The sequence below is a fragment of the Plecotus auritus genome, assembly GCF_963455305.1.
Source record: "Plecotus auritus genome assembly, chromosome: 6".
Classification (NCBI taxonomy): Eukaryota; Metazoa; Chordata; class Mammalia; order Chiroptera; family Vespertilionidae; genus Plecotus; species Plecotus auritus.
In genome coordinates, this window is record NC_137773.1 from 104,605,357 (window position 1) to 104,626,755 (window position 21,399).

General features: G+C 45.2%; 1 protein-coding gene across 1 annotated transcript in view; it reads left to right on the forward strand.

Annotated features, from left to right (window-relative positions):
• Positions 1 to 21,399, forward strand: part of DPYSL2 (dihydropyrimidinase like 2) — a 116,045-nt gene that overhangs the window by 16,840 nt on the left and 77,806 nt on the right. The window lies entirely within an intron of this gene.

Below are 21,399 nucleotides of genomic sequence, written 5' to 3' on the forward strand. Positions count from 1 at the left end.
CAGAGGGAACCAAGGTTTATCTGTTCTTTGGTTTCCGTCCAGCCCCTTTTCTACATATTTACACATGTGTACATCCTGGAGATAATGTCTCTTATTTGTGTGCATGCATGTGTGCCTTTGTGTGTTTTAACTATATTAAATCACTCTATATCAGCAACTGTTCCCTTTCCCCCTCTGTGTTTCAAAGGTCTATGTTAATATATATAAAGTACATTAGTTCCTATAAACTTACAATATTTTAGCTGCTGATACAAATAATAGTTGCTAATTTTTATTGTGCGATAAATATCTCTCAAGCACAATTCTATTGTTTTACATATAGTTATTTGTTTAGACCTTTTAATGACCCTGGGAAGTAGGTATTATTATCTCCATTTTAATGAGGAAACTGAGGCAGAAAGGGAATAAGTGATTTGCCTAAGGTTATGTGCTCAATAAGTGATGAAGTCAGGGTATAAAATCAGGCATTTGGCTCCACAGTATGGTTTTCCAATTACTCCACTCTTCTATAGTTTGAATATTTCATGGCATATTTAGCCATTTTTCTGTTATTTCCAGTTTTTATGGGCATTAAAGCTTCAGGGAGCGTCTTGTACATGCCTGCTTGCAGGAGTGTTAATGTTTCTCTGTGGTAGACTCTGGATGGTGAAACATTTAACACATTTAATATTATTATAGATATTGTCAAATCACCCTTGATAAAGACTGTCCATTTTACACTTCCATTAGCCAAATAGATGCATACCAGTTTCCCCATGACTTCACCAACACTTGATATCAAATATTAAAAGTTTGCCAATCACATAGGTTAAAAATGGGATCTCATAATTTTCACCTGCCTTTGTCTGAGTGTTAGTGGATAGAGTTTCTTTTCATATGGCTACTGGTCATTTACAGCATTTCTTTTGTGAACTTTTTATCAATCTTTACCCATTTTTCTGTGGGAATGTTTGTCTTTTGATTTGGAAGAGTTGTTTACATATTTTGGATAATACAACTTTCACTTCAACCCATTCCAATATGGGTTTCTATTCCTACTAAAACTTTTCTATGTCATGGAGTGGATTCAGTAGATCATTCCCTGTCACTGTCTTACTCCATAACCCATATGACCGCGTCCATAAAGATAGCAAGACTCATAAAGGAAAATGGCCACTAGATGGCAGTAGCACACAATCAACTTTATTTGGGCAGCATTTTGACAGTTGCTAGAGAGGAGACAGTCCCTCACAGCAGGAGACTTTCCAGGGGACTGAGGTGTGGATCACCACCCAGAAGGGAAAGTGGGCAAGGGAACTCTGGGAGAGAGCGACATCATACAGGGTGGGTTTCCGGGCTTGTGTGGCTAGGTTAGGTTGCTCAGCAGCACAGTGGGCGGTCATAGGCAGGCACAGGGGAGGCCCTTGTGAGTTTGTAAGTCCATTTGCTTTTGACAAGATCATGTGTGTAGTGAGAGGAAGGCTCTGTGGGAGGGCAGGACCAGTAGGGAGTGGGGCTGTGGTTCCCTGACCAGGAAGGAGTCACTGGCTTCAAGTGCGGAGGTGCACATGGCTGCATGGGGATGGCCTGGACTTTCTTTTGCAGCCAGGAAGAGACTGTGTGACCCCAGGGATGGGTTGAAGGTGAAGGGAGGACATTTGAGGGAGTTGATGCGAGATAAGCTTTATTTTTAGGTAAAAGAGAAGGGGAGGGTATCTTCCAAGAAAGAGTAAGTGGGCCTGGGATAGGCTTCAGAAGACTGAGTTTTGGTAAATCATTTTTTTATTGAGATATAATTCACATACCATAAAATTTTATCCTTTAAAGTATGCAATTCAGTGGTTTCAGTCGCACAATTCACCAGTTGTGCAAAGATCACATATCCACTTTCAAGATATTTTCATCAAACAGACTCATTAGGCAGTAATTCTCTATTCCCTCTACTTTCAGCCCACGGAAACTACTAATTTGTTTTCTTTCTCTATGGATTTGCCTATTCAGGACATTTCATATAAATAGAATCATACAATATGAAGCCTTTTGTGACTGGCTGCTTGCCCTTAATTTTATGGACTGCATGTTTGTGTCCCCCCAAATTCATATGTTGAAACCCTAACCCCGAATAAGATAGTGGTAGGAGGTGGTGTCTTTGGGAGGTGATTAAGTCAAGAGGGTGGAGCCCTCATGATGCTATTAGTGTCCTTACAAAGAGGAAGAGAGCTAGTCCTCTCTCTCACCACCATGTGAGGATACCTGAGTAAATGGCCACCTGCAAGCCAAGAAGAGGACTCTGGCCAGCGCCCTGCCATGCTCTGTTTACCCATTTGAATTCTTATTAGGTGGTAGACCCAAGCTATGCCATTTACGTGGACTAGCTCATTTAGCCCTCACAAAGATCCGTGAGCTGAAAGTGTGAGCTCGAGTCAGCTGCCTGGTTTGATAGCAGTAGCTGCTACTACTTACCAGCTGTTTGACTTTGGCCAACTGACCCACCCTTTCTGTGTACAGTTCCCAATTTTAGCAAATAAAAATATAGGACACCCAGTTAATTTTAAATTTGAGATAAACATCTAATAACTTTTTTACTTTGTTTAGAAAAATATGACCTATGCAATATTTGGGACATGTTATACTAAAATAATTATTTATTGCTTATCTCAAATCAAGATTTAACTGGGCATTCACTATTTTATCTGGTAATAATATTTCTGAGACTGTTCCTTTATTGATTAGATTAGGATAAGAACGGTGTCTAAATCGTTAGGAATCGTAGTCAGTGCAGGTTGCTATAACACATTGCTATAGACTGGGTATCATAAACAACAAATATTAATTTCTCACAGTTCTGGAGGCTGGAAGTCTGAGATCGGGCTGTCAGCTGGGTCAAGTGTTGGCGAGAGCTCCCCTCCCAGGTGCAGCCTGCCGACTCCTCTGTGGCAGTTGGGGCAAAAGAGCTCTCTGGCCTCTTCTCCTAAGGACACGGACCGCATTTATGAGAGCTCTGCCCTCATGATTTGATCACCCCCCAAAGGCTCACCTCATAATGCCATTGTGTCAACGTAAGGAACGTCCAAACCTGTGAGAACTTTTGAGTTTATTTGAGCCAAACTGACGACAATTGCTGGGAAGCAAAATCTCAATGGATTGAGACAATGCTCTGGAAAATGGCAGTTTTACCACTTATTTTATTCATTACAATCAGGGGAGGAGGCATAAGTGGTTACATGAAATCTATAGATGACAGATTAGGGAGGCGGGAGAAAGCAAAGTGGGGAAATCTCTGCGATTGGATACAAAGTGAAAGGAATAGACACATTCTTCTTTTACAGAGGTGGGTGTCGGATAGTTAACAGTTAATTAACATGAGGATAATTACAATGAGGGGACTTGTGGTCTCTGCTCTGGTGCCTTTTGCTTTTGAAACTGGACTCAGGCTACCTGTCACTACCCAGCCAGAAGCAGAGACAGGGATTGGATTAGAAGCACGTGTTTAATAATACCAGATGCCAGAAATCTGGGAAAGTGATAGATAAAAACCCTCACATCCACCATCCCCTTAATCTTGTGAGGAGAAAGCTCATATAGGAGAACCAGGGAAAGGGAATGTGGGTAAATAACAATACGGGTTTCTGGTGGTTTGCAGTCCTGGAATTGGAGTCCCTGGGGGGAAGGGAGGGTCTTGGGTCGTGATGAATGTCTTACAAAGATCCAGTACTGGTCCCAGAACAGGATGGTCAGCGTCCTGAAACTGATCTAGCAGTGATGGGGTGTGCGCCATCCCGGTGCCTCTCAGACCTGATCTATCAGCCTCCACAGCTCTGGGGTCAGGTGTGTAGGGTCAGGGCTGGGTTAAAGTCTCTTTGGGGTTGCCTGGTCAATTGGGAACTGCAACAACATCCTAGCCAGAACATAAGGTGAAACATATCCAGTTGATTAGTCAATAACACATTCTGTAAGGGAAAGGGAAGAGAAAAGAGAAAAGGAGAGAAGAGGAGGGAAAAATAAAAATCATATTTTTATTCTGCCCTTGTACCCCTATCACTTTGAGGGGTCGGGGAACAAAGAAATTACTTTGCTATTCCAAAGGTATGTTATCAGGTTTGTTACCTTAGATACCTGATAACAGACAACAGATAGGGTCAGTTAGCATGAAGACTGACCTTCGTCAGGGAAAAATACCATCCTATGACACGACTGCCTGCCATGACTGGCAGTTAGGTTTCCTTTCAGACCATCCTTTGTGGTTACTTTAGGCCTCTGAGTTTGCAAGGTCGCCACGCAGGCCTCCCCTGAGTTTGTCAGGTTTAGTATGTGGACCCTTTTTCATCCACAATTTCACTGGGGCTTAGGACTGCAACATAGGAATGTGGAGGATATAGTCTATACCACTGGTCGGCAAACTCATTAGTCAACAGAGCCGCGGTTTGCCGACCACTCATCTATACCATTTGGGTTGTTTAGGGGAATTAAATGCATAATACATGTACAGTTTTTAGAGCATGAACTGGCGCACAGTAAAAACCAAAATATTGTCGCTGTTGTTGCACTATCTTTTTCCAGTCTGAAGCCTAAATTTATTTCACAGAATGTAGGTGTGGAGATTGTCGTAGAGAACGAATGAAAGAAAGATATACTATGTTTCATGCTTGTTTATGCAAAATTGAGTTCTGAGATCTGGATTCTTTTTAGTGTAGGGGTCGTGTAGATCAATATTATGAATAAACTATTTACTTAGATGAGCTGGTCAGGATGAGATTGTTACTATGTTGACGTTGCCTTGAAATGAATATGCCAGGACGGAGGGCCAGCAGATTTCTCTCCTACTGCACCAGGGACCTTATGTTAACACACAGGCTGTTATCTGTGTGCAGCATTGTTACTGGAAAGGGAACCCGGCGCTTGGTGGGTCTGCCCAGGGCCAGCTGGTAGTGAGCAGGTTCTGGACTTTGTGCAGGAAAAACTTTGCCACAGGAGTCCAGGTGACTATGAGGGAACGTTTATTACAACTGGGGACAGTGACTCGAAAGGGCTTAGCATAGAAGAAGCAACAGGAGAGCCAGGCTGGGCTGCCCTAGCTCTCTGGGAAGACAGAGAAAAGGGGACCTTGGGGTCAGGTTCCGGGGACCACCTGTGACAAGCTGCTGCTTCCCATTGCTCCCCTGAAAGTCTCATGGGGTCCCTCAGAGTTTAGGAGATGCAGGCCTGTGGGGGAAAAGTGGGGGAAGAAGAGCGAAAGGGAAGTCAGACGTGTAAGCATGGGCACCTGGGAAGCTCATCAGGCAGCTACAGCTCACACAGCATTGTCCCTCCCACGGCATCGACACCCCCACGGTGGGGGCGGGGGGGAGGGCTGCTCCCCAGAGGGAGAGTTGTGTGCTGTGCTGGGTCCTTTGTCTTGAGGCTTTATCTTTCTCTTGCAGGTGGGAATCTTAGGGGAGGCCTCAGCGGAGGGTTTCCGCAGAATATTCATCAGTTTTCTAGGTGTGCTTCTTCAGAGCTGAGGTCTCCACTGATTGGTCAGTGTCTGCCGGGGGTCGTCAGTCATTGGTCCTCGAGTCACCCACCTGGTTTTGCTATTTTTCTGGGTCTGGAGCTGAAATACAACTGAGGCCTAGATGTGATTTCTAGGGAGGTGACCTGTATCTGCTGTGAGTTGTTCTGTCAGCTTGTGCAGCTGTCTGTCTCAGTTTCTCTATTCCACTTGTCCAGGCTTCCTGGCCTGTGTCAGTATCGTTACAAGTTCAGAGAGCTTTCTCCCCATCTACATGGCAAGTGCTCTATGGGTAACATTTTTGAAAAGTAAATTATTAAGTGAGAAAGACCTGAATAGTGCATCTGTGAAGGGAAACACATTTGAACAGGGAGGAATCTGGTAATGTCTAAAAGAAGCAAAGCAGAAACGAAGAGAAACTTGCACACAACCAGGGGCGGCGATGATTCTGAACGCAGCTTTGTTGATGGGAAAGGTAGTGAGAAAATGGCGAGGAAGGTGTGAACTGCAGCCTGACTGGGGCCACCAAGGGTCTCTGTTTGGCAACAGGTGAGAAAATGTCCACGGAACCTGATGTCCCTTTGTTATCAGTGGAAGTGGAGTGCTTGTGATGTTGCGAGGAAAAGGAATTCCTGAGACTCGCAGGGGAGGTGTGGAAAACCCTTGGGTTCCCAGTGTCCCATTTCTCTCCATACCGCCATGGAAACAGCCCAACCATATCTTCAGCAGGGAGTTTCTGCTCCTTGTTCACGTCCAGGCCAGCCCAGCATCCTGCGTGTGAAGTCCACACGGCCATGGGCCATGCAGCTGCTGAGGCCACACGGCTGTGAAGAGAGAACATGTGAACCAGTGTGGGTCATGGAGCAAGAAACAAGAGAGAGGGAGCTCCTTGTCTGGGGATTTAACTAGGAGCTTCTTCAGACTAACCAATTAACTTTCCAAGATTTCCTGTGCTTCTGATGGGGTGCACCCTCTAGCCGATCCATTGTCCCCCAGGCTAGACTGACAGGCAAGCATCTCCCTTGCAACACCCTGACATCTGCACGTGCCTATCTCCCCCTCTTCTCCCCAACAATTCAGTCCCGGATGGGGCAACGGAGGGTGTCGATGCCGTGGGAGGGACAATGCTGTGTGAGCTGTAGCTGCCTGATGAGCTTCCCAGGTGCCCATGCTTACACGTCTGACTTCCCTTTGCTTCTTTCCTTTATTCATATTAACTAGCTAATTATGACAATAATGCCTTCACAGCTGAGAGGCGTATAAATGAAGGCTATGATAGATGATAAGAATATATTTATTTGATAGAAAATTTTTAAAATGGATTTTCAGATTAGTGACTTGAAGAGATGTGTTTGCAGCTGTGGGAATCAGAAATGATTCCTACAGAAGGTGATGGGCGATATGTTCCTCGCTTCTGCCTGAATCAGGCGTTGTGGGAGGAGCCGAGGAGCCGTCCTGGCTCTCCACTTCCCCGTTAGTGGAGCCCAGTGGGCAGGCCGCCCCAGCTTTGCAAAGGCAAGGCAAGTTCAGGAGCTGTTAGGTCCTTAATTCCACTTGTTAGTTTTTGCCATATCTGCACACAGTCTTTCCTATTACTTATTCAATATTTTAGAAAAATCGACTTCTGCTTTCTAAGCTTGTCTTATAACTTTACACTCTGAAGTAATTTAAAATTCAGTTACAAAAACAGTACAGATTTTCTGTGTACCCCTTACCCAGTAAATTTTGGGCATTTTACTACATCTTTCTTTCTCTCTTAACCCACATACACAACTACATATGTTTTCTGCATCTTTGATAATAAGTTGCTGATAATGATGACTCATTAGCCCTTACGACTTCTAGGTGTTGTTCCTGAAAGACAAGGACGCTCCTCTCCAGAACCAGAATTTTCCATCAATTGGAAAATTCACATTGATGCAGTTCTACCAACTAATTCTCAGTCTCCATTCAAATTTTGCCAAATTTCCAATAAGTCATTTCTAGGTCCAGCATCCAAGTCAAGATTTAGTTTTAATACCCTTCAATCGGGAATAATTCATCTTTCCTTGACTTTTATAATCCTGACACTTAATGAAGATTACAGACTAATTATTTTGTGGAATGACTCTTAACTTGGATTTGTCTAGTGTTCCTTTATGACTGATGTCTTTTTGACATGACTGCTTATATTAGTCATTGAGGATTAGAGTTCAGCATATGAATTTTCTGGGGATACAAACATTCAGTCCGTAACTTCTGCCCCTAGGTTCCCCAAATTCATTCCTTTTTACATGCAAAATATCTTTATTCTAACTCCAAGGCCCCAAAGTCTTATTTTATTCTAGCATCAATGCTAAAGTCTAAAGTCTGAAGTCTCATCCAAATATCATCCAAACCAGATGTGGCTGAGACTCAAGGTGCTAGCTTTGCTCAGTGCTACTGAGTTGTCATTGTTTCTAGGCCCTCTCATTGGACAGAGCTGGGAACTTATGTACATAGGTTAATACTGACAAACATATGGACACACATCTACACTGAGTGGCCAGATATTATGATCTCTGAACGCATAATAATCTGACCACTCAGTGTGTGTGTGTGTGTGTGTGTGTGTGTGTGTGTGTGTGTGTGTGTGTGTGTATTAGAGGCCCGGAGCATGAATTCATGCATGGGTGGGGTTCAGCCAGCCTGGCCAGGGGGAGGGGACATGGGCGGTTGGCCAGCCTGCCTGCTGGTTGAACTCCTGGTTGAGGGGACAATTTGCATATTAGCCTTTTATTATATAGGAAATACACTGAGTGGCCAGATTATTATGCATTCAGAGATCATAATAATCTGGTCACTCAGTGTATATCTATGTACTTATCTTTTTTTTTTTTTTTAAGAAATATGTTTTTTATTGTTTTCACAAAGGAAAGGAGGGGAGAGAGAGAGAAACATCAATGATGAGAGAAAATCATTGATTGGCTGCCTCCTGCACACCCCACACTGGGGATCGAGCCTGCAACCCAGGCATGTGCCCTGACTGGGAATGGAATCCTGACCTCTAGGTTCATAGGTCAACACTCAACCACTGAGCCATGCCAACCAGGCTGTACTTATCTTTCTTTGTCTCTATATATTAAAAACGGATTCCTCAATTCCAATCCAACACCAGAGAATTTATTCCAGCTTTCTCTTTCTTTTTTGACAGTAAGAAATGTGACTGCCATTACCATTGATGTTTTTACTTACTGTATGCAACCGACTTCCATTTCTTCAATTTGGGGCTCCTCCTTGGTGCCTCCCAAATCCTCCACTACTGTTGGGTGCACCGACTGAATGCTCATCCAGGACTTGTCCTGAACAAGGGGAGAGAGAAGAAGGGGGAAGTAATTTGCATATTTTACTTTATTACTTTAAGTTGGGTCTAAGCAACAATATCTGTAAAAATATGGGTTTGACATGCTAGTTGTTTTTTTCTCATGCATAATATATAACTATTCAAATAAAAACGTTTGCTTGGGCACAACCTTGGGTACCTCTACACTGGAAAACAGTGGTCCAGTGGGTTGCTCAGACTTAGCATCCTTCATTATGAAATAACTTCATGGAAGTAAGTGCATGGCTCATGTCAAGGGTTCCCAAAGAGGCCAAGTATCAGAATCACCCAGGCACTTTTAAAAACTATATAGATTACTTGCCTCAAACCCATGCCCCTTCACCAAAGTATTTACTAATTTGAAAAACCTCCATTGGCTCTCCTCACATTTGAAAACCCTTATTCCCCATGTTAATAGTAGTAATGTTGATAATTTGTGTTTTTATGCGACTATTACTAATATGTATTGGTTATCGATTGGTGAATACAAAATTACCTAAAAACTTAGTGGCTTAAAGCAATATTTGTTACCTTACCGTTTCCGTGGGTCGGGACTCCAGGTGCAGCTTAGCTGAGTTTCTACTTCAGGATCTCTCACAAGCTCTGTGGTCCAGGTGCAGCTAGGGCTGTGGTCACCTCTCAGTTGTGACTGGGGACAGATGTGCTTCCAAGCTCCCCCTCATGGTTGTCAGCGGATTCATGGCCTCCTGGGTCATTGGACGGATAGTCTCACTTCTGCACCGGCTGTTGGGAGCCCTCAGTTACTGGCCAGCGGGTCTTCCCCACGTGGCAGCTCTCTTCGTCAAAGCATGCAAGCAGAGAAGGCAGTTGCAAGAGGATGCTAGTAAGATGGAAGTCATAATCTTTTGTAACGTAATCACTTTATTAGTCAGGGTTCTCCAGCGAAACACAACCAATGTGATGTGCATATGTAGAGAGAAAGATTTATTTTACGGAATTAGCTCACATTATTATGGAGGCCGGCAAGTCCAGCCACTGTCTGCAGGGGTCTGGACCACTAGAGACCCAGGGAAGAGCTGATGTTGCAGTTCAAGTCTGAAGGTGGTCTGCTGGCAGAATTTCCTCCTCTTCCTCAGTGGGATGTCAGTTCTTTACTCCTTTTTAAAAAAATCCTCATCCAAGGATATGCTCATTGATTTTAGAGAGAAGGGAAGGGAGAGGGAGGGAGAGAGGAAGGAGAGACAGAGAGAGAGAGAGAGACATCAATGTAAGAGAGAACATCGATGGGTTGCCTTCCGTATGCACCCAAACTGGGGATCAAAACTGCAACCTAGGAATTGAATCCGAAACCTTTCAGTATATGGGATGATGCTCCAACCAACTGAACCACGCCAGCCAGGGCAGTTCTTCACTCTTAAAGTCTTCAACTGATTGGATGAGGCCCACTCTAATTATGGAGGTTAATTACTTTAGTCAAAATGTACTGGCTTACCTGTTACTCTCATCTAAAAATACCTTCACAGCCCTAACCAGTTTGGCTCAGTGGATAGATCGTCAGCCTGCGGACTGAAAGGTCCCAGGTTCGATTCCAGTCAAGGGCATGTACCTTGGTTGCGGGCACATCCCCAGTAGGGGGTGTGCAGGAGGCAGCTGATCAATGCTTCTCTCTCATCGATGTTTCTCTCTATTCCTCTCCCTTCCTCTCTGTAAATCAATAAAATATTAAAAAAAAATACCTTCACAGAAACATCTAGAATAATCTTTGATTAAATATCTGGGTGCTGGGACCCAGCCAAGTTGACACATAAAACCGACCAGTCCCAGGAGCTGGTGGGCTTTGCTCCCAGCAGTTGCCTGATGCCTGGTAGACCAGACCCTCCAAAGGCCATGAGCGTTCTCAGTTTTGAACATTGGCCACCTGAGAACTGGATGGATGAGGTCCTCGGCAGATGTGTTGTAACAGCAGGGAGAGGGACCTGCAGTCATATTGTCAACCAGTCACACCAACGATTGCTCTGTTATAGTTGTCTAAGAGCCTTTCAAGTGGGGCTAGTGGGTGGTGAGCATGCTGTAGCGGGTGTGACCACTCTTTAAAAAGGAGATATTTGTTTTATTCCATTGCGTGGACACACATGTATGCTAGGCCATGATGTAAAATATGTATATATATATGTATATATATATGTATTTTTTTTACAAAGGAACTTAGTCAAAATGTTTGCAAAACACTGGTCTACAGTCTTTGCTAGATATAGTATATGAACCACAGCCCTTTATGGAAACAAGCAGAGATGTAACAATATAAGAGCAGTTTCAATTTGACTTTGAAATGTTTTCTGTGATTTCCTCCCCTGGCCGCTTTACCTACTGGTTTTTCGTAAAGGCAATATCTTTATCTATTTATTTTATTACAGAAGTAATACATGCTGATTGTGGAAAATTCGGACATTGCAGAAAAGTATAAAGAGGTGGCTCTCTCTTCTAATCCCACCTCCAAATAACACTGTTATTATTATTCAGTTAAGTGTGTAGATAGGTGCTGCAGACACGTTGCCTAAGTTCAAATACATACTGAGGTGAGTTACTTGACTCTCTGTGCCTCAGTTTTTTATCTATAAAATTGAAATGATGATAAAAACAAATTATCTCGCCCTGACTGGTTTGGCTCTGTGGATAGAGTGTCGGCCTGTGGACTCAAGGGTCCCAGGTTCAATTCTGGTCAAGGGCACGTAACTTGGTTGCAGGCACATACCCCGTAGGGAGTGTGCAGGAGGCAGCTGATCGATGTTTCTCTCTCATCGATGTTTCTGACTCTCTATCCCTCTCCCTTCCTCTCTGTAAAAAATCAATAAAATATAAAAAAAACAAAAAACAAAAAACAAATTATCTCTAGGATTGTTGTGAGGAATAAATGAACTCTTTATTTATTTATTTAAATAATTAGTTACTTAAACAGTTACTTAAATTATTTAAGGAAATTACATAAATCAATTATTATTAGTAGTAATTATGTAATACTATGTTATAACAATTATGTAATAATAGTTAATTATTATAAAGATCTTGAAACAATATCTGGCACACAGTAACTGCTCATAAATATTAATACCGTTAATATTTTAGTGTATATCCTTCTAGAGCAGTGGTTCTCAACCTTTCTAATGCCGCGACCCTTTAATACAGTTCCTCATGTTGTGGTGACCCCCAACCATAAAATTATTTTCGTTGCTACTTCATAACTGTAATTTTGCTACTGTTATGAATCGTAATGTAAATATCTGTATTTTCCGATGGCCTTAGGCGACCCTGCTAGCGGTTCTCAACCTGGTCACGACCCACAGGTTGAGAACCGCTGCTGTAGAGCCTAAGACCATCGGAAAACACAGATGTTTACATTACGATTCATTAACAGTAGCAAAATTACAGTTATGAGGCAGCAACGAAAATAATTTTATAGTTGGGGGTCACCACAACATGAGGAACTGTATTAAAGGGTCGCGGCATTAGAAAGGTTAAGAACCACTGTTCTAGAGTCTTTTAAAAAATTACACACATGCATTTATTTACATTTATTGTGCACAAGCCCTGTGTGTGTTACATTTTAATAAATGGGGTAAGATGAGAGGACTTCCTGCTTCTGATCTGACATGTCAGGAGCTTGGAAGTCACGACTCCTAGTCTCACAGGAAAGAAGCTGAACAAACCGAAACCAACAACTCTTCTTAGATCCATTAGAAAAGTGAGGTCACAGGGCAACTGCTGCACCTACAATGGGAGAGACTGGCTGATAGAGAGAATCAGAGTTTATTGCAGCAGAAGCCTCCCACAGAAGCGAGCACTTTATACCCAGTCGCTGATGGCCAGCTTTCAGCAACCCTGCAAAGCATACTAACAGACAAAACACAGTTCAGAGACACAGAGCATAACCAGACTCACAACCAGCCTCAGATATGACAGTGATTCAAATGAGGAATTTAAAATAATCATGATTAATATGCTAAGGGCTGTAATGGAAAAAGTGGAAAACATGCAAGAACAGATGGATAATGTTACCAGAGAGGTGGAAATTGTAAGAAAGAATCAAAAGGAAATTAAAACAAAAACACAGTAACAGAAATAAGGAATGTCTTCGATGGGCTTACAAATAGACTAGATACAGCCAAAGAAAGAATGAGTGAGCTTGAAGAAATGTCAACAGAAACTTTCAGTGCTGAAATGCAGAGATAAAAACAAAATGAAAGTGCAGAAAGAATAAAATGTAGTTCCTTACTGCTCCTCTTTCTGATTCGGAAGTCTTCACAGGAATGCGCAGACAGGCCTGGCCTCCCCAGCAAATGAGGACTCAGGAAAGCATCTGAGGGAGATCCCGCTGTGCCTCTCCGCTTTGGCCTGGACCTCAACGGGGACAGAAACGAAAGGGCTCACACTCTTGGCTCCCCAGGGATCACTTGCAATTCTGGTGACAACCGTGGTCATCCACTACACCATAACTGCTTCAGGCATTCTGCAGGCTGAAATGGCCAAATGACTTGAAATAGCCAAAGACAGGAAAAATAGAGGGAGGGGGTGACACAGGAGCATTCGTCTCAATACTGGATTGAAAGAACATTTCACAAGGTGAACTTGATCATCCCGCCTCTGCCTTTCGAACTTCCCCCTTAGTAACCAAGATGAATACTCGTCACACTAGGGCAGTGATCGGCAAACTCATTAGTCAACAGAGTGGCAAACCGCGGCTCGAGAGCCGCAGTTTGCCGACCACTGCACTAGGGAATGCTATGCTGTAAAGATGTCCTTTGTTCCAGCTCTCCTATCCCATTAAGGAGAAGTGACTGGAGACATGTCTGCAGATTTTAACAGTTTCTGCAGCCCTGGCTGGTGTGGCTCAGTTGGTTGGGGCATCATTCTGTATACCAAAAGGTGGCAGGTTCAATTTCCGGTCAGGGTACATGCCCAGGATGCAGGTTCGAGCCTCAGTTGGGGCATATGCGGGAGGCAACCTATAGATGTTTCTCACATCAATGTTTCTCTCTCTCCCTTTCCTCTAAAAAAAAAAATAAGTTTCTGCAACACTTTTGCAACATGGAAAGTGAGGGCCTAATCAATCTATGACTATAAGGTGGTACTGGTAGCAAGTTAGAGGTGCCCAGGCCTTAGTGACATTTCTACATTCTCCTCTGCAGGAGAGAGTGGTTGTCATGATTGCCCACTCATCCTCCTGGGAACTTTAACTAAAAAGGTGGATCCTAAGACAGCCTGGTTGTGAATTTTATGCCCTGAAAGATCATTTTAGACTCAAGCCCTAGTGTAAATGTATTTTATAACTAAAACTTTTGCTCAGGGATCTTATTTATTCATCTACCTATCCACCCACCCACCCACTCATCCATCCATCCATCCATCCATCCATCCATCCATCATCCATCCAGCCAGCCTTTTAGAATTTGTCCTGTGCCTATTGTATGTAAGGCCCTATGAGGGGTGTTGAAACAAGTGTAGCCTCTGACCTCAGGAAGCTTGTTGTCTAGAAGAAGGAAACAATCTATAATAATAAAAGGGTAATATGCTAATTAGATCAGACATCTTCCCCATGTCATTCCTGATGAAGCCAGGGCCGGAGGGCAGCCGGTGCTGGCAGCCAGGGGAAGGAAGGCCTACTCTTGCACGAATTTTTGTGCATCGGGCCTCTAGTGTATAAAGAAAGTGAAGGAAACTGTTTTAGGCCTTTTACTAGGCGTCTGTACAGGACCCCAGGGAACATAGTAGGAGCAGTGGTCACCTCTATCTGCAGGCTCGGGACTTGCTGCACAGAGGAGGTGACCTGTGAGGGGTCAGTGAGGGGATGGGTATGCTGGGGAAAGGTGGAGATGTGATTATAGACACGGAGTTTACAAATACCTCGACACATTCAGGGAATGCAAAGAGTTTGATGTGGCTGGAGCACAGAGTGTGAAACAGGGATGCAGAGAGCACTAAAGAAGGCAAGAGAGATAGGCAGATGCTGGGCTGTTCAAAAAGCCTGGACCACATGCTGAGGCCTAGGGACTTTGGGATACAGCTATTGTAGTTGAAGAGCGAAATGGTCAGACTTGCACTTTTGAAAAAGTGCCCTGACTTCAGGAGAGAACTGGTCCCAGAAGCAGGGTCCCAGGAATTAACTGGGAAAGATGGTGACACCTCAGATGAAGGCAGTGGCCTTTGGGGGAGAGGAAGAGGAGGAGGGAGGGAGGACACTACCTCCCCCTTAGTGTCTCAGGCCCCTGGGATTGCTTTCTTCCTCTCAGCCCAATCACGTTAAAGTGGCCTTTTCACTCATTTAACTTTATCCCTTAATTGCTGAGAGGCAGAGGGAACTCCCGAGCCACGTGGACAAGTGCAGGCTCTGGACCCCGCCCTGGCCTCACTGCACGCCACACGGTCGGTGCTGCCCATGGAGGTGGGATCCAGATCAAAGGCCCACAGGTGTGGTGGCCAGCACCGCTCCATTGGCTGCTCTCCTCCCAGTGACTTCCTTCTCTGGGGTCCTCCTGAGGTCCCACTGTTTCTTTGGATGGTGACGGTCTGGGCACAGAGCCCCCAGCACAGGCCCAGGGCAGAGGAGCACAGCTTTGTGGATCCAGTGAAGCACCTGGCATACACCTGCCACCACCACCACCACCACCACCACCACCACCACCACTACCACCACCACGGCGTCGCTGTGCACAGCACGGAGGGCCGGTGAGCAGCTCCCAGGCTTACCTATGGGCTGCCCTTCGGTCTCTGCCCTTGAGTGCTGTGAGGGCCTTGCTAGCTGGGGTGGAGAACAGGGTCCATTAGGGAGTTTGCAGTTGAGAGGCAGAGACAAGAAATAACCAAGTAAACACATACACAAGAATGCTTCCAGCTGGTGATTGTTACTGTTGAGGAGACAGTGCTGAGATAGGGAAGATCGGCGAAGCTGTGGGCGGCCTTCTGATAGGGGGGCCAGGGAGGGTCTCCCTGAAGAGGGCCTTGAAGGGTGAGAAGGGGCCGGTCCTGCAGTGAATGGGAGGAGAGGGGCCAGCAGCAGCAGGGGCTGCTGCAAGAAAACAGAAGGAACCAGGGTGCTATGTGTGGAGCAAAGCCCAGGGCGAGGCTGGGAAGGGAGGCATCGTGATAAACAGTTTGCATTTGGTTTCTGCAAGCAGCCTGCTTCGTTGTCTGAAATTCTGCCAATCAAGGTCTCCCCTTTTAGCATACTCATTGCTTATTTAAACTTTGGTGTTAATCCATCATGTTTCCAGTGAGAAGAGCGCCGGGCCACTGAGAGAAACTGGGTCATGTTGGGTGATAAGAAAAGACAGAGATGGATAATTAACTTGGGGACAAGGGGAAGTGTCTGAGGAACTCATACAGGCCCCGGGGGACTGACCGAAGCTCTGGGAGCCTTGAGTGGCAGGCCGGGATTGTGAGAGGGGGAAAGAAAGAGACAGCAGCCCACCTGGTTTACAAGGTGGGTCCTGGTTTTGGCTAAGCAAGTACTTTATCCTTTAAAGAACTAGCCCCTTGGGCTTGAGGCCATCACACAGGCCTGAATTAGAACCCAGCTCTTGCTCTTGCATGAACTTGAGCCTGAACAAGAGCTTGCTTTGAGCTCTACTCTCCTGTCTGTAAAATGAAGATTTACCTGGTAAGATTCTCCGGAGGATTAAATAAGATGTATTTAAAGTACCCAGCGCTACACGTAGACTATGGTAGGTGCTCAGTAAATGTTAATTCCCTCCTTACCGACTGTATAACAGTATTTCACTAAAAGGCAAACAAGTAGAGGGTCATGATGATCATATTTACCACTCTTTCATAAGTCCGTCCCACTGCGTAAAGAGCAGAGCACCGATGTATTCTGGGGAGTTGGAAAAATCCTAGGTAGGGAGTGAGAGTGTTCTCGCTTCTTCTATAAAAGGAGGCTGAGGTGGTTTAGTGGCCAGAGGTAGACTAGTTAACATTCTGGGGCTTTATCTCTGGAGATTCTAATCAGCATGTCTGAGCAGAGCCCCAAAGGATTCCAGTGCAGAGGCAAAATCACTCCAGGAGACTCAGGAACACTGGAACAGGGCCCTTCCCTAGTTCTGAGACACCCACCAGCCAGACGAAGATAGAGGGGATCTCAGTGCACTTTCCTCATTCACCGCCAGAGGGCAGGCCTGAGGCATGACGGCTGGAGCAAGATGCTGTCAGTGTCCTGCTCTGTAGATAAACCCCAGGGAAAATCTGTCACACAGAGCATGTGTGATGTGCAAGGTAGGGAATGCAAGGGTAACCTGGGAGGATGTGCACTGGCTGGAGGTAAGAGGAGAACACCAAGTTTACTCGATGCTGTGAAGTGCACACTTTCCTCTGGGCCCCATGGACTTGGACAGCTGAGCCTCCCGTCTTGACGCAGTAAGGACTTCCGCATGTTTTCACAGCCTCCACTAGGTTGACCGATAGTCTTACAGTTCTAGCAAAACCCGCATCTAGCTCAGAGGGCCAATCACTCTGAGGGTCACCACTCTGTCCTTGCCCCCTCCCACTCCCCAGTAAAGAATGCACCACAGCGGGAATGTCTTGGGCAGGCTTGGACCCATCAGCCCGCCCATGCCTGTCCCTCTGCAGACTCTGCCCCTTCAGGGTTACGTGCACAAAGAAAGTGCCCGTGATGGCCTGGTTCCTTCAGCAGAGAAGAAGGCATCTCTTCCAGCTCAAATGTCCTACTTGATGCCTTGTTTCTGGCAAAGAATTCCAGTACCTTCTCTTTGCCACCATGTGAATTTTAACACCTCTACAGGCTGCATGTGAGGCCACAGCCCTTGGAGTCAGGGCTGAGCAATGAGGGGGCTCGAGGGGTTTCTCTTTGTCACATCTAGGCTCCATTCTTTGTCAGCAACTTCTGTTTTGGAGTTTCTCTGCTCTATGACATCCCGAATGTTACACTTCTGCAGAGTGGGGCCACAGAAGCAGAAATGGTTACTCCTGCCTCCCAAAGGGGGAAGATGAAATCAAGCACAGTGGCGGGCCTGGGCCCAGACGGGACCCATCCTGTGCAGGGTGCTGAGGAACTGAAAGCAGCCAGTCACCCAGTGGCGCCTGAGTGACAGCACTCCTTCTCCCACCCCAGCTGCCCAGGGTGTATAATACTGACTGGATGTTATCACTTGGACATCCCTCCATGCACCCCATCCTTCCTGAACCCTCACCCATTTGGCCCTATATGAGGGTAAGACATGAGTATGGCTTTTGAAAGAGTGCTCAGTCTCTGTGAGCTCCAACTTTAAATGGAAGGAAAGTCATGCTCACTTAGTGATGGTATAGGTGAGGAATACCATCATATTATAGTGTAGGTGGTATCCTATCTAATAAAGATGGAATATGCAAATTGACCATAACTCCACAACAAAGATGGCAGCGCCCACAGCCAATAAGGAGGGAATATGCAAATTGACATAAGGCAAGAGGCAGAAGGCGGCTCTGGGCCGGGAGCGAAGGCAGAAAGGCGGCTCCAGCCGGAGCGAAGGCGGTGCCGGCAGCCAGGGGAAGGAAGGCCTATTCTTGCACGAATCTTCATGCATCGGGCCTCTAGTAATATGATAAATGGTATAATATAGGTATGCACAAAGAATAATGGGAGAGGGAAGAGAGAAGGCTTTAAGAAGTTGGTGCTGAGACCGGAGATGCCTCGTATGATTCTGGAGTTCATTTTAGGGTTGGATGCGCTCCCTGCATTTTCTCAGGCTTGATGGTGCATGGCAGTTTGTTTAGAGAAGGTGTAGCTTAACATTCAGGCAGCTACACCCATGAAAAGAATCAAAAGCTGCATGGTAACAAGGTCCTCTTGCACTTTTAGGGAGTTGGAGGAGAGGAGCTGGGCTGCCAAGAAGGAAGACCCAGCAAGGCCACAGTGCTAAGAGAAATGCCTGAGTTGGAGATATTGTTGATGTCAAAGCTCCCTCTGATGGTGACATGGACGAATCTTCTTTTCTTGTCATAGAAATGACAGCATTTACTTATGCACCCAATGTTGAGGGCCCGCACCATGGACCAGGTCATGCACTGGTTGGTGGAAAAAGAGGAATGCAAAGCTTTTCGCTTCTAGGAGTCATATGCTAATAGAAGAAACGGACAGATAATTAAATATAGCAGGATGTATGTTACAGTTGAGGTGAATATAAAAGGTTGTGCTTAAGACTTTAGGAGACAGGATGAGGGCAGACTTTATTGAGATGATATTTAAGCTCATTTTTAGAGGAAGTGTTGAGGGGAAGGGAGAGAGGTGAAGAGAACAGCTCAGGACAGGGCACAGATTTGGGAAAGGGCAGTGTGTGTGTGTGGGTGCACTGCTGCATGCACCCTGAGCAAGGGGATGAGGGCCTGGGTGTCAGGGATGGGAGACGCAGCTTCAGAGGTCAGAGTCTGATACAGCACCTGGGTAGACCTCACTCCTCCTGCTCATGGATCTGTTTGGGCAGGTTCTCCTTTCCCCCAGACCACCAAAATGCCAGGGGAACCATTTCATTAAATGGCTATGTCATTTAGTCATCACATCTTGCTCTTTCTAGGTGCTGGGGGAGGAGTCTGGGAAGACAGGGGCTTTGGGAAGGGGTCATAATGTGGAATAGGCCATCTTACAATGCCTTTTCATGTTTGACATGCATTTAATTTTTAAATATTTGGAAAAATTATACCCAAGAACAGGCTCAAATATTTGGTAGAGGGACAATGATCTGAAACTTTACAGAAAATTTTCATGGAATGTTTGTTTAAAGACAGTATAAAAAATGTATAGGAACAAGTTTTCCATGTAGAGTAGGTGGAAAATTCTTCTCCCACCCCTACTTTTCTGCATTGCAGGGATCGGTAAGTATGGTAAGAAATGCAGATTGCAGGCAGTTCTTTTCCCTGGTCCATTAAAATTATTTGCTGTCGCCTATGTGCCAAATACTTTTTTTTTTTTTAAATATATTTTATTTATTTTTACAGAGAGGAAGGGAGAGGGATAGAGAGCTAGAAACATCGATGAGAGAGAAACATCGATCAGCTGCCTCCTGCACACCCCCCACTGGGGATGTGCCTGCAACCAAGGTACATGCCCTTGACCGGAATCGAACCCGGGACCTTTCAGTCCGCAGGCTGACGCTCTATCCACTGAGCCAAACCGGTTTTGGCGTGCCAAATACTCTTAGGCTCTATCTTAGAACAGACCAATCAGTTTAAACCTTACATCTTTGGATATTTATGAGTGGAAATGTCAATTATGGACTAAGAAACTCATATTAATGGCTATAAAAATAAGTGACACAAAAGCTCGTGGGAGCTTTTATTGCAAAGCAAAATATTCCATGGAAAACTGGCAACTAATCAGATATAATTAAATCTGTTAAGATCAAACAATCCAGGAGCAGGAAAACATAAGAAGAATATAAACAAACAATATAATTAGAGGTTATTTGGTTTTAAATTAATTTGTATCTCATTATTTACTTGCTTGCCAAGTGGTATTTTCTTAAGATTTAATGACACCTGGCCCCCTGCCACTCTACATTCCCCCCTCCCCCATGCACTGTTGGCTTTCACAGGTAGGAGGGCCCACTTCATGCAATGACTTGTGGTTTGAACCCCTGCAGGCTGACATCAATACTTGCTGATATCAACTCACTTTTCTCTTAGCACAGCACATGGTTTGAGAAGGAAGTGCTTCTATTTTATTTTCAAGATGCATAGCTAATTGGAACCTGAATTAATTAACCAGTTGGGGAGCTTCCTGCATGCCTCACCCCCCATTTCTGGGACTTTAGAATTTACAGGAATGAGTGAGCGGGTGCATTCCACACTTTGTGAACAGGTAACAATCCAAAGTGGCCAGATGCAGAAAGATATCAGAACATGGGCCCACAGTAGCCCCAGGATTATTCTGTATTTATCTGGCTAATCTTTGCTGAGCAGGTGTGAGCCAATTAAATAGATGCCTTTTTCTAACGGTTGCTGGACGGCCTAGATTATGTAGGCCTAGCTATTGTTTGATCTCAAGCAGAGAAATCCAAAGCCATGGCTGCCTCTGGTTTGAGCCCTTGCACCTGCCTGGGCAACCTTCCAAAGAGAGGACCCCAGGTATGTTGACAGGGATCAAAGGGACCAGCGTTTTCTTCCGCAGCGACTCTGAAGTAAGAGTTAGGCATGACTCAGGCCAGGGCCTGTCCAGGTGCTAGCGCCGAGATGCCTCCGACGCCTTGTGAGAGTGACTAGGATCTCTGGCTGGGAAATGTTTTTAACTCTGATTCCAGGAGGTTTTCTCCATGACTCAGTTTCCCCCTTTGGGACTTAAGCTTTCATTTCTTTCATTCCTTCTGCTTCTTCCGTTTCTCTCCTCGCTTTCTGCCTCATTAGGTTGCGTGGAGGCCTGTCTATAGCACTGAAAATTTTGGGGGCTCCTTGGGCGCTGTAATTCCAACAGCTTTTTCTCAACAGATCTGCATGCACCAGAGAAATGCGACCAACAGATGGGTCTACGTGGGCGTGACTATTAAAGAGAACAGGGCCCTGGACTGGGCCATTTTTGCCTAAACAGGCAGCTGCTGAGCCCCCTGCCCCCAAGTTCCTTGCGGGCCGAAGGCACAAGGGACAATTCAGGGCA